This window comes from Taudactylus pleione, unplaced genomic scaffold (genome assembly GCF_031769625.1).
Source record: "Taudactylus pleione unplaced genomic scaffold, aTauple2 ptg000065l, whole genome shotgun sequence".
NCBI classification, from domain to species: Eukaryota; Metazoa; Chordata; class Amphibia; order Anura; family Myobatrachidae; genus Taudactylus; species Taudactylus pleione.
The window spans coordinates 15,752,369-15,775,237 of NW_028284467.1; the positions used below are offsets into that span (position 1 = coordinate 15,752,369).

At 40.9% G+C, this 22,869-nt stretch overlaps 1 protein-coding gene and 1 pseudogene across 1 annotated transcript in view; both read left to right on the forward strand.

The window, feature by feature from the left end:
- Positions 1 to 22,807, forward strand: part of LOC148534714 (uncharacterized) — a 169,062-nt pseudogene extending 146,255 nt beyond the window's left edge.
- The window catches only part of HDAC7 (histone deacetylase 7), a 348,234-nt gene that overhangs the window by 107,156 nt on the left and 218,209 nt on the right, over positions 1 to 22,869 (forward strand). The window lies entirely within an intron of this gene.

Here is a 22,869-nt window from a genome sequence, read left to right on the forward strand (position 1 = left end):
CTCTCAAAGTGCAAAAAACTAAACTAACCATTTGATTTGCTTTTGTTCTTGATTTTTTTTAAAGAAAATATAGGGACATTAATGAATTGCTTGGTATCCGGATGGAAGATAGACAGTATATAGATTGACAGTCAATAAGTCAACAGCAGATAGTCCACATGCAAATAGACGACAGGGTCAAAAGGTCATAATGGTCAACACTGAAAAGGTCGACACGTTTTTCTGGATTTTTAGGATTAGGAAGAGAGTTAAGGTTAGCTTCAGGGTTAACAAGGAAAAATTATTCCGGCGCTTATTAGTCAGAAATAATTATATAGATATCTAGTTAGATTTGATAAAAATCTCAGCTGCAGAGAAATGAATGAGTCTGTAATAACTCACCCTAATTATTTAGAACTACAAAAGAAAAAAATATATGTATTTTTTAGATATATATAAAAACTCTGCGCTAATGGGAATAAGACACAGTATGTGAGATGGCAGAAAGACTCACCAGAGCCAGTTAATATACACACTATTCAGGACTCGATCAAAGTTGCATAATAACATATAATTTAATCATATAGACACATGTACTAATAATTGTTAAAAATAACACATAATACATACAAATTGATCATTTGAGATATGCTTAAAAAAATATAAATTACAACACCAAGTTGAGTGATGGAATTAATTGTCTCTCAATTTGTTTAATAACAGTATCCCTTTAATTTTAACTGGCTCTGGTGAGTCTTTCTGCCATCTCACATACTGTGTCTTATTCCCATTAGCGCAGAGTTTTTATATACTGTATATCTAAAAAATATATATATCCTTTTCTTTTTTATCTTCAGGGTTAACAATGTCTACATCATAACTCTCAAATTGTGTCAACATTATGAAAGTTGACATTATGACAACATCACATTAAAACTCTGTGGTCCACCATATCATATGTTGCAAAGAGGTCCAGTAGGATTAAAATTGAATAGATATCTCTGTCACTTGCCATTAGAAGAGCATTAGGCGCAGAGCCGTAACTAGACTTTTTGGTGCCCTGTGCCAGAAAGAGCATTGGCGCCCCCCTCATTTTTCAAAGGGACATAATGCACCCAAAAAAGGGCCATGGCTTCATGGGGAAGGGCCAGGGAAGAGATAGGAGAGGCCAGGAGATGCTAGGGATGAAATAAGAGGAAGCTACAAGCAAGAATGATAACAAACAGAAATTTGCCAGGCCCAAACAGCACCCCCTGACCTGTGGTGCCCTGTGCGATGACACCGACCGCACTACCCTAGCTACGGCCCTGATTAGGCGCTCATACTAGAACTGTTTCACAGTTATGTCATCAGCTGAATCCTGAATGGAGTGGCTTTATATCATAGGTTGATAGAAGGGTTTGTAGTTGGATTGCAACCACTTTCTCAATGACCTTCCCTAGAAACCGAAGATGTGACTTTCTTTAATGATTCAGTAAAAAAAAAAAATCTCAGTTCAATTTTGCCAAATTATGAACCAATAACATCAATACAACTTATGGGGCTTATGAAATAAAATCCCAAAATATGGAACCAGCATTATTTTGCTGAGTTTGACACTAAAGTTAAGGCAGCAATCAGTTATCAGACTGGCTTTGCCTTTTAACTGATTGTCACCTTAAATTTATAGTCAAACTCGCAGAAATCACGCTCACGCTAGTTCCGTAACCTTGGAATTTTTTACATAGTCCCCTATGAGAAGGTTTGCAAGGGCTAGATCTAGATCACAAGTAGTATAACACAATATTAGGCTAGTTTCAACAGAGCTTTCTACTTCCAGGGGGTCAAAGCTAATGCAAGTGGCCAGTTCACCATCAGTTATGAGCTTGGAACCTTGGCATTACATTTGAAGGCACTGTTGGGATTCCAGCCTGGATAGAGGATACCTTATATATACAAACACGCAGCGGGGTAACTAGAAATGTCTGGGCCCCATATCAAGGGGCACCATCATAGAGTCCCACCACAAATCTGCTCCATCCCCAATCAATATCCAGTGAGGTATGATACTAATTGCATTATAAGCAATCTGGCACCTTAGTCTAGATTATATATACAGTAATTTTATCCTTATTTTGCAAGTCGTAACTCTCTGAATAATTTCATTATGAAGTTAAATTCAATTTATACCTTAGGACATATTTTTAACTGTTACTAATAAGTGCAGCAACTGTTGCCTCAGTATGCCTAGTGATACAGGAAAAGATCTTAGACTTCTGATCCTTTAGGTGTCATGCTCCCTCTATGCCCCATGGGTATAGGAAAAATCTGATGTAAAGGTGAAATGATAAAGTTAAGTGGCAAAGGGACATGGGAGAAGGTAGATAGCCATGTGTTACATAATATTCCTACATAGTGTTAATATAATACAATAATATATATCTAGAAGCTACAAAAAATAAAAAGTTATTTCTGATTAAATGGTTGCACCAGAAACCAGGAGAAGGAGGCATTGGTTGTGGGTTGTACCCAGCAATCATGTGCCAATCACATCACCCACTATGGCACTGATTCATCCCCACTCTTTAAAAGGTTTTTTTTAGCCAATATGTCAAAATGAATAATCAGCATTTAACAAAAGGTCAATATACAACACCTTTTCTAAAGAATAATTTACATAATGGAAAATAAAAAGACAACATATAGTATAATGTGCTTTATGTGTGTCTTAATTGTTTTTACGATGTCTGTTGTGCACATTAACATTCACTAGATATAAATTGAGTGCATCACGTATTTCTTAGGAAACAGCCCCTCTCTCGCCGTCTCAGAGCAGGTGGTAAAAATGACCCAGTTTGTGGGCGACGCATGCATAGTAACTAAATTGGAACGTAGATTTACACAGAAGACAAGCACACTGCAAATTATATAATTATCATATCCAGTAACTCTCTGGAACATCTATCCGGCAACCTATTATTTGCACGGTCACACTGGTATAATCTACATGCAAAAAAACAAACCAAAAAAAAACAACAAATATCCCATGAGAATTTCCTGAAACAAGTAGCTACTGTAACTCGATAATACTGTAATTCATGATGACAATATCTATAATAATCTGTAATGAGCAACACGAATACAATCATGAAAGTAATATGTAACGTTTTATTTTTAGTACAATAGTCACATTATGTTTATCTGAGTTTAAAATAGGCCACCTGCATGTGTTTGTCTTCGTCTTGTAGAAGTAAGAGTTCAGTTTCGGTTTCCTGTTTGACTCAGGTTTGACACCTCTTTTGAGTCATTTCGGGTATGCTGCTCTGTGGTGCTCACGCAAAGCCTGTTTACAATTATCTTGTACTGGGGTTCCCAGAAAGTCACTAGCTGTGCAGTTCTCATCCGGACATCCTTAGGCTGTATGACACAGGTGTCAGGGGCTAAAAATAAGTGGCCTCTCAGTATGAAGTGGTTCATTAATGAAATGAAACTGTGGTGCTGCAGAGAGGAACATAAAGCAGAGCTGTACATCACTCCCTGCTCACTTGTAGAGCAGAAAAAAATACTGGAAGAAAATAGTGAATTGTCTTTATAGTTTGTTTGTTTACTGTGCAATGTGCCCATTTCTTTCAGAGTACACTCAATACGTTCCAGATGTACACAGTTAGCAGTTCTCTGACAGTGTGGAGGGGCCCAGGCAGTGCTATTCTGGTCATTTAAAGATATGACAACATTGTTTTTGACCTAGTTTTGTTTCCGGGCATGCACGATATACTTTAGCTTATACCTTTTCAGTAAATCTATATGAGAACACTAGATGCTGTTATGAAACAGTTTATCTGTGCCTGGATCAGTTTTTATCTGCCTTGTTATGAAATAAGCATGCTCACATATTCCAGATTATCCAGATACACTAAAGAGCAGCTGCCTTTCTTGCAAAAGTCCTAAACTGTTATCTTTTGTGATTAAAGAATCTCTGGTTGACGTTCACTAAGCCACTAAGACGCATTGTGGTCAGGCATTATTTATTATTGGCCTAGTAAGGCATAAGTAAGGTTTATGAAACGCGTCGCACAGGTGGCCAGTTAGTGCCATTGTGACATCACAAAACCGGGTTGGCAAGCCATGCGTGACAAAATGGCATTCACTGCATGATGTAAAAATTGAGAGGGATGATGGGAGGACCTGGACTCTTGTTTTTTAATGATTATATGCATGGACCAGCACATTAACGATGCATGGTGGTGCAGTGATGTATCCATATTATGCATCATACATTTTCTTTTATGGGAAACTTATGGTGTAGATACTTTAAGGTGTTTCTGATTTTGCTGGAGTTACTGGGTTCCACTGGATCAAACATGTATACTATCTCAGAATCAATAGGTATCAGTACTTTTCTAAAATGGCCTTGCTTCAAGAATTGATACCTTAGACTATTTTAATTTTTTATCATAAAAAATATGTTTTTATCTCTTTTGGAGGAATTATGCTAGAAACTATGGCCCTCATTCAGAGCCGCACGTTAACAACAGTACGCTCGTTGCGTTCCGATGTTGACTAACCGCGCATGCGTCGGTGTTACACTGCGCATGTGCGTACGGCAGATTGCGAGCTTTTTTTCTCTCGTTCCTAAAATAGCGTACAGGAAGTGACATGCCAAATGTGATTGACAGAACAGGGCGTTTTTGGGTGTTGACGGGGGTGGAGATGAAAAAACGCAGGCGTGGCGAGGCGTTTTTGGGGCGTACATACATTAGCAGATGCGAACGTCAAATGTGTTCGGACCGTCTCATACGTCACTGGAACATCCGCTTTCCCTTCAAAATGCTCGCACAGCTTAGGGTCAGGATTACTCGACCACATTGGCGATGGCCTTCTCCTCCGTCCCGGGACTCCACGATGGTGCAGCGATTAATCGCGGCTGGTCAGTAAAGTAATTAGTGTTGGATTGAAATCCGGCTTGGTATGTGTTTGGAAAGCAGTTTATTGGGATAGCACAAAAGCGTACGCAGGTGGAAATCAGAGCTGCTAATGTCATGATTACACAATCAATTAGCGTACATTTTTGGGGTTTTATTTTGGCCACAATTTGGTGGTTATGGCCTATTGTAACAATAATGTCATCATCTTTTAATTAGCTCCCCTTTTTTTTGGTTTACTGTGGATTTTGCATCGCTATGTGATTTTTTAAACGTTCCTTAAAGAGGCCTTTTTTTTTTTTAAAGAGGGTCAGTTTTTGCGTTTAAGGCCAGGATTAAATGTAACCCATTTGTACAATAATGTCACAATACAATGTCAGTGTTTTGTTTTTAATTTATTGTTTACACACAAACAAATTGGACTAATATTGTATTGCCTTTTTTTGTGGCCAAGATATTTGATCCAAAAAAAAATATAACATAACTACTAACATAAGCGTAAATACAAAATTTAAAAACATTTCACAAGAAAGGAGAGGGAAGTTTTGACCAGAAAGGAATATGAGCCAAGCACAGAAGGAGTGTGGGAAAAGTCGCCATTGCTGTCACCGTTTTCTCGCCCGTTTGGCTGGGTGAGGGTGGGCGCCAGACCGGGTCCGGGATGCCATCGGGCTGGCCTGTCCAGAGGCAGATGTGGCCTCTGGACTAGGCACAGGGCTAGGCACATTTGGAGGATTGCCTGATGTTGTGCCAGAGGTGGAGGATCCGGATGTTCCGGCAGGAAGGGAGGTCGGCTCCACCATGTGCTGGCGAACGAGCTGCTCCAGGGCATCGGCGATGCGGATGTTGGCCCTGGTATTTTCCGCCAGGGCCTGACCAATGGTCACGTTGGCCGCAGCATTTTGCTCCAGGGCCTCAGCCACCCGTATCAGACTGGCGTCCATCCTCTGCAGAATCTCCGTATGGGAATCCGATTTAAAATTGAGTTCTGTGAGGAGGCCCACTGCCTGCGAGGGGGCACGCCCTGGACTGGCTTCTGCAGGGTCCTCAGCCGGATGTACTGGTTCCTCCCCTGCAGAGTCAGCAGAAATTCTGCGGCCAAGGCTCCCCTCTGGAGCAGACTCATCCGCCTCTGTCTCTGTTAGGAAATTGGAGAAAAGACTCACATTAGAATCTACATATTGGCACAATAGCATTTCTGAGTTGGTGACATCACAAGACTTACCTTGGCCAACATGAGGAGCCGCAAAGTCTGGCATGTCCGTATCCATGTTGGACACGCCAAACACCTCCACAGCCTGCACACACCCCTGTGCCATCTCTTCTAAGTCTGTCAACTCCAATGACACAGGGGTGGGACCCCCACCTGTCCCCCTTGCATGCCTAGCCCTGTCGGCAAGTTTTTGTTTGAGACGATATTTGAAGTCTGCCCATCTGTGGAATGAATTTGGAACCATTATCCTTTTTTTTACAATGGGGTTTGTTTATAGGATGGGAAAGTGTTTACTTACCGCCGTTTGACATCCCGGGCTAGACGGACATAATCACCCACCCTATTGACAGCAACGGCGACCTCCTCCCACATTCTCCACTTCTGGCTTTGGCTCATATTCCTGGCTGCCTGGGGCAGGATGTCAACGCACTTCTGGATCAAAACCTCCATCTCCTTGCTTGTGAAATGTGGCTGCCTTTTTTTTTTGGCAGCTTTGGCGGGTTGACTGGGGCCAGCAGTCTCTTCCATGTCATCCTCCTCACCTATTTGGGTAAATATGCAGATTTAGCCACTTCACAACTTGCACAATATTATGTTTTAAAAGAATCATTGACACAAAATGCATGAAGGCCTTACCGCCGCAATTTTGACCATTGTTTCCCTGGTTTGAAGCCATGTCTCTGCTTCCAGCATGAAATCATCCAGAAATTCTATGTGATTTCGTGACGTATTTATACATGCGTCCTTAGTTTGCGGCCGCATCATTGATTGTGCGTCCCTATGATTCATCCTTAATTTGTGCGGGAAAATAAACACTATTTATGGCTTGGTGTGTGTGGATTCGAGGTGGGGTTGTTGGAGTGTTGTCGGTTAAGTAGTTTGGATTTGGTTGGTTGCGTTTGGAGGATTTTGCAGAGTTGTTTTTTTGTTTGTTTTTGCTACATTTCTTTGGTTTTTCCGTTCGCATTTTTTTAATTTTTTCAACATCCTTTCCTGATTTGGTAAGTTTTGTGCATTCAAATTTGTGGCCAATTGGTGTATTCTTCTGTTTTGTGGTTCGTTAATTTGTTTAACACTCATTTCATCTTTTTTAGTTTTTTTTTGTTTTCGGACCCAAAGAAGTTTTTTGTGGAAATCTTATATATTCGAGTTGGGTAAGTCCATTTTTTGTCTTGCATTTGCGAATTAATTACCGCATTTTTGACTGTTGGTGTAGTGACTTGCATTTGCGAATTAATTACCGCATTTTTGACTGTTGGTGTAGTGACTTGCATTTGCAAATTAATTACCGCATTTTTGACTGTTGGTGTAGTGACTTGCATTTGCGAATTAATTACCGCATTTTTGACTGTTGGTGTAGTGACTTGCATTTGCGAATTAATTACCGCATTTTTGACTGTTGGTGTAGTGACTTGCATTTGCAAATTAATTACCGCATTTTTGACGGCTTATTCATCATATAATCCAGTTTTGCTTTTCCCTTTTCCATTTTTTGGGTCCATTTGAACCCTATTTGACGTACGGTGTGCAATGTAGTTTTCATCGATGGCCAAATGTGTTTTTCCGCTATTTTCTGTGTTGGCTTGCAACAATTTTTAAACCAAAAAAACACCCTCTAAATTTTTGAAGTCTCATTGTTGCCTTTTTTACAGTTTATACGTATCATGACAATACCCCGGCATGTAAGCAGCTATGGATGGTATCAGAAAGCTAAGTTGTTTTTTCTTACTTTTGGGGTGGGTCAAAAGCCTTACATTGTAAACTTTGAATTTCAGGTAGATCTGGGGCGAATTGTTCTGGCCCTGCTCCCGGAAGACGACCAACCTCAAACTCGTCCCAGGCGTAGGCATCGTAGGCATGCAAGGCCCCAGATATTTCGAACACGTGTCACCCTTTTTGGAATGCCCGATGATGAGGTTTTAAGACGCTACCGTCTACCTCCCAAAATCATCATAGACACTCTCTCATTAATAGAAAGTGATCTTGAGCGGCAAATTGACAGTCCAACAGCAATACCACCACTGACGCAATTTATGGCGGTGTTACATTTCTGTGCCTCAGGATCGTTTCAAACAACGGTGGGAATAGTGGCGGGCATCTCCCAATCCTCCTTTTCCCGGATCCTGAGGGCAGTGATGGAGGCACTTTTCAAGCACCTCCATCATTTTATTAAAATGCCTTTGGATATGGGTGCCCTTAGTGTGGCCAAGGCCAATTTTTACCAAATAGCTGGCTTCCCACACATCATAGGGGTTGTGGATGGTACTCACATACCACTTCAGCCTCCAGCACGGCTGGAGGCAATATTTAGAAACAGGAAACACTATCACTCCCTGAATGTAATGGTGGTATGTGATGCCTCCCTCCAGATCCTGTCCCTGAATGCTAAATTACCCGGAAGTGCTCATGACTCCTTCGTCATCCGGCAATCAGGGATATGGCAGAAATTAACCAACCTACAAGCTGGTGATGCGTGGCTTCTGGGTAAGTGGAGACCTTTAGTACATAACAATGTTAAGCTTGATACACAGTGTTCCTGATGTGGTCTATTTTTGTTCACAGGAGACAGTGGATACCCTTGCATGTCCTGGCTGCTCACTCCTTATTTGGCTCCCACACCAGGGCCACAAAGTGCGTATAATTCCGCACTTACAGCCACCAGGCAAGTGGTGGAGCGCTGTATCGGCCTTTTAAAAGGCCGATTCAGATGCCTCCACCGCTCTGGTGGCGAGCTCATGTATGTGCCGGATATGGTGTCGAAAATTGTGGTCCTGTGTGGGATATTTCACAACATTGCCATAAGGAGTGGTGTCCCAATGCAGCCAGAGGATGCCTTACCTGAGGATGGCCCCCCCGAGGTTGGTCGAAGGTCAGTATGTGGGGGGGCCATACGCGATGATGTGGTGGCCAGATTTTTTAGGTAAGTTTGAACAAAACTCCAGTGTTTATACCTAATGTGTTTGTGTTTTTTGGCGAACATCTAATTTATTTATAATTTTCTCACCATCTTCTGTTTGTTCACATAATCTTTGGCACTCCAACGCTCACTACTTCCTGCTACCCTTACCAAACCTGGATCTGGTCCTTTTGGGCATATATTCTTGAACCCATATCGCAACGCCATGTTTGTGGAATCATGTTGGCATGGTCCTTCGTCAACCAGTTCTTGATTTTGTGTTTTTATTTAATTATTTCTTGGTATGTGTTGTATTTGAATTTATCACTGTGTTTTTTTTTTGGGAGTGACCACTTTGTTTTCTCTGTTATGTTGTCAATAAATGTTTGAAGAGTGAAATGGTCTTCCTTTTTTGGTACGTTAACAGCAAGTGTAACCAGGTTAACACAAGTTACATTTGACTAAGGGGTAAACCAGTACTGACGCCAGTTGAGCAAAACTGAAATATGTTTTCAGCTTCCCAATCCACACCAAAAGGAAGCCTGGCCCAACCTTGGGATTTGTAAGATTGGCCTAAGCAGCTTGCGCACCAAGTAGGAACCTGGAAAATGTAGAAATCTGAAATTGACACTACACCCAAAAAGGGAAATGACATTGTTACTGTTATGTGTTTCTGGTGTCTGTTTGACATACAAAGACAAAACACAATCTAACTTTTAAAAAAGGGAAATCCTTGCAGGAACTTATGTCAGGCTAAACTATCTTGGTTTTGGTTTTTAAAAATGAGCCACAACGTATATTTGTCTTAATAAATTTAATTGGAAAATAGAACAAAAAAAAAAAATCTAATGCCGAAGGAGGCCAGACAGCCGGTCGAGGGCCACCAGAAGGCCGATTACATGGTGGCGCATCTGCCCCACAACATCCGCCACCTCTTGCCGACGCCTCTGTTCCTCTGTGGGTGAGAAAAGTGTGTGGGTTAATACAACAATAGGGACTCCACAGAAAAACATAAAAAAAATACCAAATCACTCCTAAACCCAAAAACAGAAATAAAAAGGGTGGGCTGGCAAAAATACAAGGCCTAGGTACAAATTCCCACAGGTATGATATGTGTATGCTTAAATCACCAGGAAGAGGTAAAGGCAAACCTTCACAATCAACAAAAGTCAAGCCACAAAAACACGAAGAAAGGCACGACACATGATTACATACAAACAGTTTGTGCTTTAAAAAAAAAAATTAAAAAACATACCGGGAAACAAATCGGGAGCTCCGGCCAAACCTCCATGATCCTCCTCGGAGGATCCGTCATTCCCCAAAGAATGGGGCGGAGTTATGCTGGACTCCGGGGAGGGGGTAATTGGAAGAGGGGTGGGTGGAGGAGAGGGGGAAGTGGGACGGAGGGGAAGGAGGCCCGACATTTCCGGGAGAGGGTCTGGGAAGGATGGGGAGGAGTGGGGAATAGGGGAAAGATTTGGGGTGGAGTGTTGGCTGGGGGTTGGGGAGAGTGGGCGGGAACGCCGACGTTGACGGCGGAGTCTTGGCTGTCCCCCTAAAATATGTCAAATAAATTGCGTTTAGTTTATGGACAAATCCGGGCAAACAAACAAAAAAAAAAAAATTAATAAAAAATAAAACCAAAAAAAAATAGCAGTAGAATTAAAAATTCAGAAAAAGAGGGGAAACATGCAGACGCAGATATGAGTACCAATAATAAATAGAACAGACAGGAAAACATGCAGACGCAGATATGAGTACAAATAATAAATAGAACAGACAGGAAAACATGCAGACGCAGATATGAGTACAAATAATAAATAGAACAGACAGGAAAACATGCAGACGCAGATATGAGTACCAATAATACATAGAACAGACAGGAAAACATGCACACGCAGATATGAGTACCAATAATAAATAGAACAGACAGGAAAACATGCAGACGCAGATATGAGTACAAATAATAAATAGAACAGACAGGAAAACATGCAGACGCAGATATGAGTACAAATAATAAATAGAACAGACAGGAAAACATGCACACGCAGATATGAGTACAAATAATAAATAGAACAGACAGGAAAACATGCAGACGCAGATATGAGTACAAATAATAAATAGAACAGACAGGAAAACATGCAGACGCAGATATGAGTACAAATAATAAATAGAACAGACAGGAAAACATGCACACGCAGATATGAGTACAAATAATAAATAGAACAGACAGGAAAACATGCAGACGCAGATATGAGTACAAATAATAAATAGAACAGACAGGAAAACATGCACACGCAGATATGAGTACAAATAATAAATAGAACAGACAGGAAAACATGCACATGCAGATATGAGTACAAATAATAAATAGAACAGACAGGAAAACATGCACACGCAGATATGAGTACAAATAATAAATAGAACAGACAGGAAAACATGCAGACGCAGATATGAGTACAAATAATAAATAGAACAGACAGGAAAACATGCACACGCAGATATGAGTACAAATAATAAATAGAACAGACAGGAAAACATGCAGACGCAGATATGAGTACAAATAATAAATAGAACAGACAGGAAAACATGCACACGCAGATATGAGTACAAATAATAAATAGAACAGACAGGAAAACATGCACACGCAGTTTGCCCCACAAACACAAACATTAAAACCACAATACATAACACTTACTTGCCAGGATCTGCATGCGAAAGCATGCCAGCAAGCGGGGCGTTCGCCGTTGCAGGTCGGACCACCTGCGCTCCAGCTGCCCGATGTTGCGGCGTGAGCCGAAGGACCGCAGGCGGGACCGTACCTCCGCATACGCGGAGCGCTTCTGCCGGTTGGTCATGGGTTGAGGCTGGCTGGTGATCCGGCGATCCATGACCTCCGTAAGCACCAGCAGCTCACGCCTGGTGAATGCGGAGGCTCTCATGATGGCAATGGTGTTTTTCTTAAAAATCATTTTTGATAAAGTGTGTAAAAATTTTCTGATTGGCTAATGTATTTTGGAAATTAACAGGAGCAATTTTATTGGTTAGTGTATGAGTCATGTGTTCGACAGGGCCAGAAATCTCTGGAGAGTTAGGATAGGCTTGATGCAGTGACATGCGTAAGCAAATTTAAATAAAGAAATGAACCCAGGGAAATATGCGGGGATCCACAGCAATAGTACAATTGTTTAATTGTGGTTCACATGTTTTTTGAACAATAAAAGCGAATGTTTCATCCGTACGTATTCTGCGGGTAAACACAAACACGGACAAGAGTAAAGTTTCTTGCATTGTGTTGAAAAAAAAAAAACAATTAAGCTAATTGATACATTGATTGGCATGATACGATTGATGGAGGTAGGCAGAATAAAGGAGCAGGTAATCGACATCTGACAAGGCCACTTCCTGTTTATACGTGTGCGTGCGTTCCTTTCAAGCCATTTCGGGGATGTACGCTCGCTATTTCGTACGCTCGTTAGTTAGAGGAGGGGCCGTCAGAGTTTAGGGAGGAATTTTAGATGCGAACGAAAATACGAGCGAGCCATTGAATTTAAATATTTTTGTACGTACGCCTAACGTACGTGCGCCCGCTTGCGAGTGGGTCTGAATGAGGGCCTATGTTTTCAGAACATGGCTCATAATGAAAACATTTTTTTTAATCTAATTAGTATGGGGCACAGTGCATTGTGTCTGAGAAAAAATACATTTATGACTTCAATAATATCACTTTATTTTACTTGGCTTAAGAGTATTTACTACATCTGGCCTGCAAATGGGTTCTTTTCACATTTTAAATCTGTTTAAAAAAGACCACACCAAAAACATTAGAAGCATGTTATAACAAAATTCCTTTCAACGTCATACAGTAATGTCAATAGGTCTGTGTTGTGAGTTCGGGGTATTGGTTTACATTGATCAAAGAAAACAGGTACTTGAAAAACTGAAATAAGTAAATGCCTAATATCATCACTTACAATAGCGCACTTTCAATTTACCATTGCTAAGAACAAGTACAACGTTGTTACTGTTTTGACAGATGCTAGTGCAGCTTAGCTTTGGTATTTCCTATCATTTATTTGCTAAGAGTAAGAGGTATACTGTACAATGAGAAATGTGTGTATAACAACCAGCTCCTCCTGTACAAGGCCAGTTCTTACTGATGGCTTGCTGTGTCCTTATGTCAATGAATTCAGTAGCATTTAGGGCTAGCAGTTTAAATTCACAGATGTTGGATGAAATATGCTGCCAGTAGGTGGATGGAAATAGTTAGTCCAGGGCCAGATTAAGATTTCTGGGGGCACTGTAGAAATATCAATATCTTCCATTGCTAATCATTTAACTATTGATCAAATGATAACTGTATATATTAACTTTTTTTTTGCAAACATAAGGTTATTGAGGGCAGGTAATCTAAATGCCCTTTTGTTAGATTTTGTTATACTGGGGGATTTAGCACCCATATAAGGAATATCAAACTTTATTGAATGTAGAGCACATAGTTGTGCAATTACCTAGAGAAGGAGATTGGTAAACATAAGGCCTTCGTCTGTGATTGCATAAATAGCACTTGAAAATGCTCAGTTGACACCTGAAACAGCAGGGGTATTTAAACAGCCATCTGACCAAATTGTGACTAAACATAAGCAGGGATCAAAGGCATCAGCATTTTCTATCTATTTTTATTTAAAAATGTATATTACTACCACAGCTAGGCGTTTCCAAAATCATTGAAATATACCTGAAGTCTGTACACTGGTCTGGTGTGATTTGAGAGTCCATAGGATTTATGGTTTGGGAGAAATTAGGTATCTAACCAATCAAACTGTCTTGTTAACAATCATTCTATAGCTTAAATAATAGCGATTAATGTAAACATACCATATTTTATGTGGTTACTTCACAGGAGAAATATTTCACAATTATTTGTGCTTAGGTTAAAAGTTGTGTGGGCAGTCCAGGCAACTAACTTGTGGGAGCACCTACCAATAAAATTGGGCAAGCTTTCACTTGTCTATTTGCAGATTTGACAAAACAGAAAGCATGAGTGCAACTAAAGAAAGGTAAACTTAAGAGAGATAATACACCAATCAGAGCATGGCTTCCACATATCACTTTACACCTGCATCATGATTGGTAGGCTGCACAGCCCTATAGGAGGGATTAATTAGGTTATCCAGGTGGTTGCAGACTGACCGTCATCCTCTCCACCAAGAAAGTAAAAAAAATAAAAATAACAAATATGGTTCTCCACAGGTCCATGTGCTAGCACTGTCAAATGGCCCTAGTTTGCAAAAAGTGCTCCCCCACCTTGGTCATGTTGCTATGAGTGGGGGACCCTAGGGGATTGCCTCAGCTGCCCAACTGGTAATTCAGTACTGTTAAAGTCATTATTTGGTTTTATGATATTGTGCACACTTTTTTGTATTAAGAGGCCATCATTTAAAAATGGAGCTTTGAGTGCTCTTGTGTTGGGACGCCAAGGAACTGAGTGCCTGGTTGAAAAGGATGAGGAAAGCGTGATGAGCATTGGTGCAATTACTGCTGAAGCACTCCAGTGAGGACTGACAGTGAGGGAGGTTTGGCAGTACAAGTCCATCAGATTTAGAGGTCACTGCCATGTTCTTTAGTCCCTTTTGCTTTAACCCCTAAATTTTGCTATGGGAAAAGGAAGTTATATTATTACACAGTGAGTTTTCACTGTGTAATAATAATGATCAGCAGCACACAAGGTTCTTATACATATTTATAGGCATAAATGGAGACAGCTATTTAGTTATATGATATAATGTTCATGAGACTGCAGTTGGTCCATTTAAAAGAAACTAACAACATCACTGACAATGTCATTTCTGTAAGCAAACACCTCAAACTATAGGTTTATTAACTTTACTGTGAAGACTTTACACAAGAGCATTACTTAAACCAAATTAACAGAAAGAAAAAGTCTTTGCTATGGTGCGCTAAATTCAGCCCACACTGAGCACTGTATTATACAGTTATAATGTATTAACCTTTTTTAGTTTATCATTAAAATCATATCATATGGGATTGCCAATCAGGCAAAATATTTAAAATCCAGTTAAGAGTTAAATATAGGAAAAGTATGTGCATAGAAAAATAAATAATGTGTTCTAAAATTTATATTGAATATCGCTGGTTAAGTATATATATTCCTCCTTGGGATTGGCTTACAATATATTGTATTTCCCAATATCCTCACAGTATCACTTATTTATTACATATAGGCTTATCAATCTGTGTTTATTACCCTACATGAACAATATTTATTTGTAGTGAGGTGTCTCTCTGCAGCCACTGTAATGTAACAACTTATATGACAGATATATTCTAATGTATCCAATTACAAATAACAGTCTAAGGGGGCGATTCAAATGTTCTGCCGGCTGCTTTTTTTTTTTAAGACGCCCGACAGAGCAATTCAATTGTTGCTCTGTCAGGGCGCGATAGCCGCCGGCGCTGGCATTTCTGCACGCACTCAGGAGGGTGCGAGCAGAAATGTGTGTGAAACCTCCTGGTTACCGCGTGCTAACCGCAGTTAGCGTGCCCTAACCACAATTTTAGACGGGTTTAGCCATTTTACATGGCTAAATCTCGTCTCATAGGCGGCAAAGAGGGTGATAATTAATGAGCGCCCAGAACAATTGAATAGCAAACTGGGTGCTCTTTAATTATCACGACCTAAAAATCTATTGAATTGCCCCCTGAGAGTGGTTACACTAGTAACAAGGCACTTACCCCTGCTTCATGGCAGGTCAATGACGCTCTTATTATGAGCTAAATAGCTCCGTATAATTTCTACTGTATATACAGTTGTGACCGTGTCATTCTTGTCAGTATAACCGTTGTCCCTACTGCCAGTTATCCCTCTCACTGCTGCAGTGTAGGATATATGTTGTAACAGTGATTAAGCCATCCCTATGAAGATCAAATGTCACTATAGGTATTACAAATAGAAACGCTGACGCTCTTTTCGCCTGGCTGCTTTATCACGGCAGCACGGCAGTGATAAAGCAGCCAAGCAAAATTCGCCTATTTAACGCTTAACTGGATTTTAAGTATTTTGCCTGATTGGCAATCCCATATGATATGATTTTAATGACAAACTAATAAAGGTTAATACATTTTAACTGTAGAATACAGTGCTCAGTGTGGGCTGAATTTAGTGCACCATAGCAAAGACTCTACTTTTTATTTCTGTTAATTTAGTTTATGTAAATATTAGAGTATATGGTAGCACCTCAGGAATAGGATTTATTATAATATTATATTCCTGTGAAACACTTTAGATAGTATCACTTACTATAAGAATATTTTTCAATAACTGAGTCAGCACTACACATCAATATTATGAGCCGAAAATAAATATATATGCTACTATATACCGGTGCGACAATTATACTATTTTCTAAACTTCTACAGCTAATTACAAAAATAAAAAGTGATCTACTCAGATTTTATTTTTTAACCCTTAGTACAGAAGAAACATTTCTGCTTTGCTCTAGACACTGTTGTTCCATAGATAATGGTGGTCACATGGTGTACCAAAATGCCCTTTGATACCACATTCAGCATATTAAGATGTAAAGTCCAACTGAGTTAAACTTTTGCCATTCACAATCTGTTTTATCCTTTCTATCCTTTCTGGATTATCAATTGAGCCCTGTTGCTACAGTAAAACAGATAAGGGTGATATTGTGCTGAGTCTTGGAACATCAGCTATTTGCTGTCTTTGCTACAACAGCCCCAGTTTGTATGAAGGTCAGGGACAGAGGTACATCAGGCCGCTGCATTGAGTAAAGGACACATTGCCAGCTTTATCTATCTATCTATCTATCTATCTATCTATATATCTATCTATCTATCTATCTATCTCTAAATAGGAGAGAGAGAGAGAGAGAGAGAGAGAGAGAGAGAGAGAGAGAGAGAGAGAGAGAGAGAGAGAGAGAGAGAGAGAGAGAGAGAGAGAGAGAGAGAGAGAGAGAGAGAAATATATACACATTGTTTTAAGGTGTAATGGTTAGCATTACTGCCTCACAGCACTGAAGTCGTGGGTTCGATTCCCACTACAGCCCTAACTGTGTGAAGTCTGTGCTTGTGTGGTATTCCGGTTACCTTCCACACGTCAAAAATATCCTGGTAGGGTAATTGGCTCCTAAAAATGAACCCTTGTGTGTATGCGTGTGAGCATGTGGTAGGGAATATAGAGTGTAAGCTGCACTGGAGGACAGGGACTAATGTGAATAACAAAATATTCTCTGTAAAGCGCTGCGGAATATGTGTGCACTATATAAATAACTGGTAATAAATAAATAATAAATAAATAATATACTGTAAAAAAAAAGTACTCAGAGGATCCTCTGGGCACTATTTCACTACCTGGGGAGCAGGCTGGCAGACCTGATGAGAGACACTGCTATGACTTTATGTAAGTGATGTATTTAAATTATGTGTTGTTCGAGTTGAACTGTTAAAGAGGAAGACTCCTGTTTAGTTAGAGCCAGACATGCTAGGATTTATTTTTATGATTTTGTCTATTTTGCTACATAAATAAAACCAACTGTGGCTACTTGTACGAAGGCCCTGGACTGGTGTTGGATTGGTGTGATACTGATTGGCTGCTGCATACAGAGTTCAGCCGTTTACCCAGGAAACAGCACTCCTTAATCTGATCTTGTGACAATATATGCACAGATATTGTGCAAGGAGAGCATCCAGGCACCTTGACTGAATTTGTATCTGAGTGCCGGTCTGCTGGAATCTATATAAATATATATAAATATATATATATATATATATATATATTTATATATATATATCATTCTTGCAGACATTCAGCTCCCTCCTTCTGGGAGGGAGCTGAATGCCTGCATACTGCGGGGGGCATGGCCAGACACTGATGCCGGATTGGGGGCAGGGCCGCACGATCGCGTCAACGTGGCCCCACCCCCTCTTCACAATGCCAAAATTAAAGGCATTGTGAAGCAGGGGGCAGGGCCGGAATGACACGATTCAGCGCAAATCGCGTCATCGCCCCCCGCCGCTGCGGGGATTTCTATTAGTGGATAGGGGGACAGGCGGCAGCCGGGAGGCTTGCCTGCATTTCCGGGGGGGTCGGGAGCGGCACCCAATATTCGGGAGGCTCCCGACCAAATCGGGAGGGCAGGCAAGCCTGATATATATATATATATCAGAAAACCCAGCACTCACCATGTTTAAACACTCACAATGATGTATAAATAAATAATGGGGATTTGGTTCATGGATTGATCAATGCATTTAAGCCCGCAGCCCACATCACGGGACCCCACTTTCTGCAGGTCCTACACTATCCGTCACACTGATGGATACATCATTGTGAGTGTTTAAACATGGTAAGTGCTGGGTTTTCTGATTTTATTTATTTAAGCTATGTGGTCACAGGCCACTTGCACCCCAGTCCTGGGAATGGCGAGTGCAGGTCTGCACCCCAAATCTAGGAGTGGCGAGTGCAGTGGATTTTTGACTTTGTTTATGCGGTTAATTTTTATTATCCATTTGTGATCATAGCTTTCCCATGCACCCTATGTGCAAACTCGTTTATATAACCTGTCAGCTGTCTTTTTGGTAGTGTGATAGAAGCTATGTCAGGTGACTGCCTTACCTTTAAAAGCCATTAGCTGGCAGGTGAGCTTTAAACCAGGTAACATTTTTTCAGTCTAAACTATGTGATAGCAGCTAACAGGTTTCCATCAGTGTGACGGATAGTGTAGGACCTGCAGAAAGTGGGGTCCCATGATGTGGGCTGCAGGCTTAAATGTATTGATCAATCCATAAACCAAATCCCCATTATTTATTTATACATCATTGTGAGTGTTTAAACATGGTGAGTGCTGGGTTTTCTGATTTTATTTATTTAAGCCATGTGGTCACAGGCCACTTGCACCCCAGTCCTGGGAATGGCGAGTGCAGGTCTGCACCCCAAATCTAGGAGTGGCAAGTGCAGTGGATTTTTGACTTTATATATATATATATATATATATATATATATATATACAAGCTGATGTACCCAGCATTGCCCAGGTTTAAATCTTCAAGTTATTAAGTTTTATGATATGACGTCATCCAAATCCATCCAGTGGAAGGCCCAGAACAGACTCCATGGGTCAAAGTTCTGCCCAATGCACTCCGCCATGAGGTCCGACCGGGACCCCAACCACTCCATTAGGCATCCCAGACCAATTGTCACCCCTCTGTGAAGTTTTCATCTAAATCCATCAAGTAGAAGGTCCAGAACAGGCTCCCCGGGTCAAAGTTCTGCCCAGCATCCCCGGGTCGAAGGTCTGCAAAGCTTACACCAACGGGAGGTACGACTAGGACCTCAACCCCCTAATATGTATTCTGGGATCCAATGTTACCACTCTGTGAAGTTTTCGTCCAAATCCATCCAGTGGAAGACTCAAAACAGGCTCCCCGGCTCAAAGTTCTGCCCAGCGTACACCAACGAGAGGTCCGCCCAGGTCCCTAACTCCTCTAAAACCTGACCAGGATCCAACTGAACCACCTCGTGTTGGTTTCATCCCAATCGGTGCAGGGGTGTCCGAATGCATAACCTGACAGACAGGCAAACAAACAAACAAACAGACCAATGAATTTAATATATAAGATACAGTATATATATATATATATATATATATATATATATATATTATATATATCTGTTTTACCAATGTTTCAATGAAACGTTAGTAATACAGGTGGTCCTGTGGTTTATTCTTCAAACTTTTGTTAGGTATAAAGATGCACGGCACTCAAACATTTGTAGATAAACACCAATGTGTTTATTAGGCTTAGTGCACTCCAAATAGAGCAGCAACGTTTAGGCCATAGTTCTGCCCTTTTTCAAATTTGATATTTTGGGGACATTTTTGGAAACAATATTAGCCAGTTAAATGAAATATACTAATTGCTGATAAGGTCTATATGAACGCTACAAGTTGCCTTTTCATATTAGATTCATTTGTAGCTTCAGTGGCCCTTTAATGTCACCATGTAAGTCTTAGCCAGCGCTTGTGCTTTAACATATACTGCAATATGGTGACCAACCGAGTGGTTTATGTCATTCTCTAGAAAAAGGAAACCATAATCTAACCAAAATAAAAACTGCATGATTATAAGACATGAGTATTTTCTTTTTTCTTGCATTAACAAAATTAAAGGGGCATGCAGGAGATGCTGTCTGTAGCCATCAACATTTCTGGACATTTTTGGCATTGTCAAAAATTGCCACAGCTGTGGCAGTTTAACTTCCAACATGACACATCAGCAAATAAATGTTTTTATTATTCAAGAGGTCTGGGGGAGTTGGAGTATGTATGTAGTTGAAGGCGTTGAAAGGTAGATTTGATCAGTAGTAAATTTAATACATTTTTTTGATTCCAATGCAAATTTATGAGGGAGGAAGGGAGACATTTACAAAAAATATTTAAATCATTCACATCAGTCCTTGCCCCAGAAGAATCCTTGAGCACTATACCTGCTCCTGCTGCTGCTGGGAGTGGATTTTCATCCCAGAAGGAGACCAGGAAGACTACTAGTAGTACTTTAAAAAACAATTAACTATTAAACAATCCTTTGCAAAAGGGAGCAAGTATGACAGCAGTCACCCAGTTGCACAGCGGATCAGTGACGCCAGAATATCTATGCTGGTATTAGATGTGCGTCCAATATCCACCAATAATGCAGTGGGTTTTAGACAGTTAATTGAGGTCCTGTGTCCCTGCTACCAAATCCCATCTAGATTCCACTTCACTAGAAAAACAAACCTGGCAGCAGCCCCTTGATGAACAACACAGCACACCTTTATGGACAACAAAGCACCCCTGTGGAGTGCGGAGGGACCACCTGTAGAGTCACAAACATGTGTATGATAAACTGCAGTCTGGCCGGCAGTGTCACCGTACAATAATAGCGTAGCTAACACACACAAAAAAATGAAAAAAAGATATATATATTTTTTTTTGGAATGATAATTTTATTTAACTTTTATTTTTTTTACACTGGGGAAGAGCACTCCCCCTGGACAACACAGCACCCCTTTATGAACTGCAGCCCTAGCCTCTTGATGTACAGGACAACACAGCAGCACCCCTTTATGTACTGCAGCCCCTGCCCCTTAATTGACAGGACAACAGTAACACAGCAGCACCCTTTTATGTACCAATTACTGAAGCCCTCCTTTATGTACTGCAGCCCCAGACCCTTTATGGACAACACAGCAGCAGCCCTTTATGTACTGCAGCCCCAGCCCCTTGATTGACAGGACAACAGTGACACAGCAGCACTCCTTCATGTACTGATTACTGAAACCCCCCTATATGAACAGCAGCCCCAGCCCCTTTGTGGACAATACAGTAGCAGCCTGAATCCCCAGCCCTCGACAGGACAACACAGTGACACAGCAGCACGTGCACAGACAGAGCAGCACGTCTGTTCTGTACACTCTCCACAGCCGAAGTGAAAATGGCACATGGGTCCTTTATACAATCCATAACCCGCGAGAATCCGACAGTGGGAGGATGATGCGTTTTGCTTCTTTTCCAGATCGAAGTCAGACAGGAAAATCCGAGTCGGACTCGGATCTCGGCTCGGATACATGAAGTTCGGGTGGGTCTGGTTCACGGAGAACTCTCTCTAGTAAAAAGCACTCATTAATTTGCAGTGCACAACTTCTTATTCATTATCTGATTGTCACAGAGCTGTTCTATCATGTAAGGAAACACATGATTTAATACAGTTTAAAAGGTCTTGAGGATAGGCTACATATAGCTAGAGCTTGCAGCAGTCTAACAGATCTGAGAAACAGCACAGTGCCCTCCTCCAGATGACACTTGTATGCATCCAGAATGCAAACTCCTAAATCTGCTCCTGTTAGTCTGTAAATGTTGGTTATGGAAGCTCTGTGAAGGCTGCACATCTACATTATTATAATTGATTGACTCATGTGGCAAAAATAACATTTCTTCAAAGCAGAAGCCAGTATACAGTACCTTCTTGAAGTTATTTTACAAATAGTCCAATTTTAACAGCCACTGGGTCAGATTTAGAGGTGGAGGCTAATTTATTTCTATATTTTATTTATTACCAGTTATTTATATAGCGCACACATATTACACAGCGCTTTACAGATACAGCCATGACTATGACTTTTTCTGCAGCTCAACAGCAGTCGATGGGTCTCATGCAGAGCTGCGGTACTATTCTGACGCTTTCCGAATTAGCGCGGTTGGTCACAAAATGGCCCCCAAATCTGCAGAAAAAGCTGCAGTCGATGACTGCAACACGCCCATGTCTGGCTAGCCACCCCTGTTACCATCCAGGAACGCCCACTGAAATTGCCTCTTCGACTTCCAAATTGCATCCACCACTGAATCAGCTCACTTAGACATTGGACCCGATTCTCACTTAGACAGTGGACCTGAATCTCACTTAGACATTGGATCTGATGACAACTTAGACATTGGACCTGATTCTTACTTAGACATTGGACCAGATACTCACTTAGACATTGGACCCGATTCTCACTTAGACATTGGACCTGATACTTACTTAGACATTGGACCTGATACTCACTTAGACATTGGACCCGATTCTCACTTAGACATTGGACCTAATACTCACTTAGACATTGGACCTGTTTCAGAGGTGGACGCAGTGTCGATGCCAGACCACTCAGACCTGTCCAGATCAAGGGCAGATTTACATGGGCACTTTTGTTGTGCCAATGTCATGTACAGATCAAGATGTAAATACAGATCATGACATTCATGACCACAGCTTGAACTGAATTAATCCCAGGTACCTGAATGTATCCCTGGTGCTGC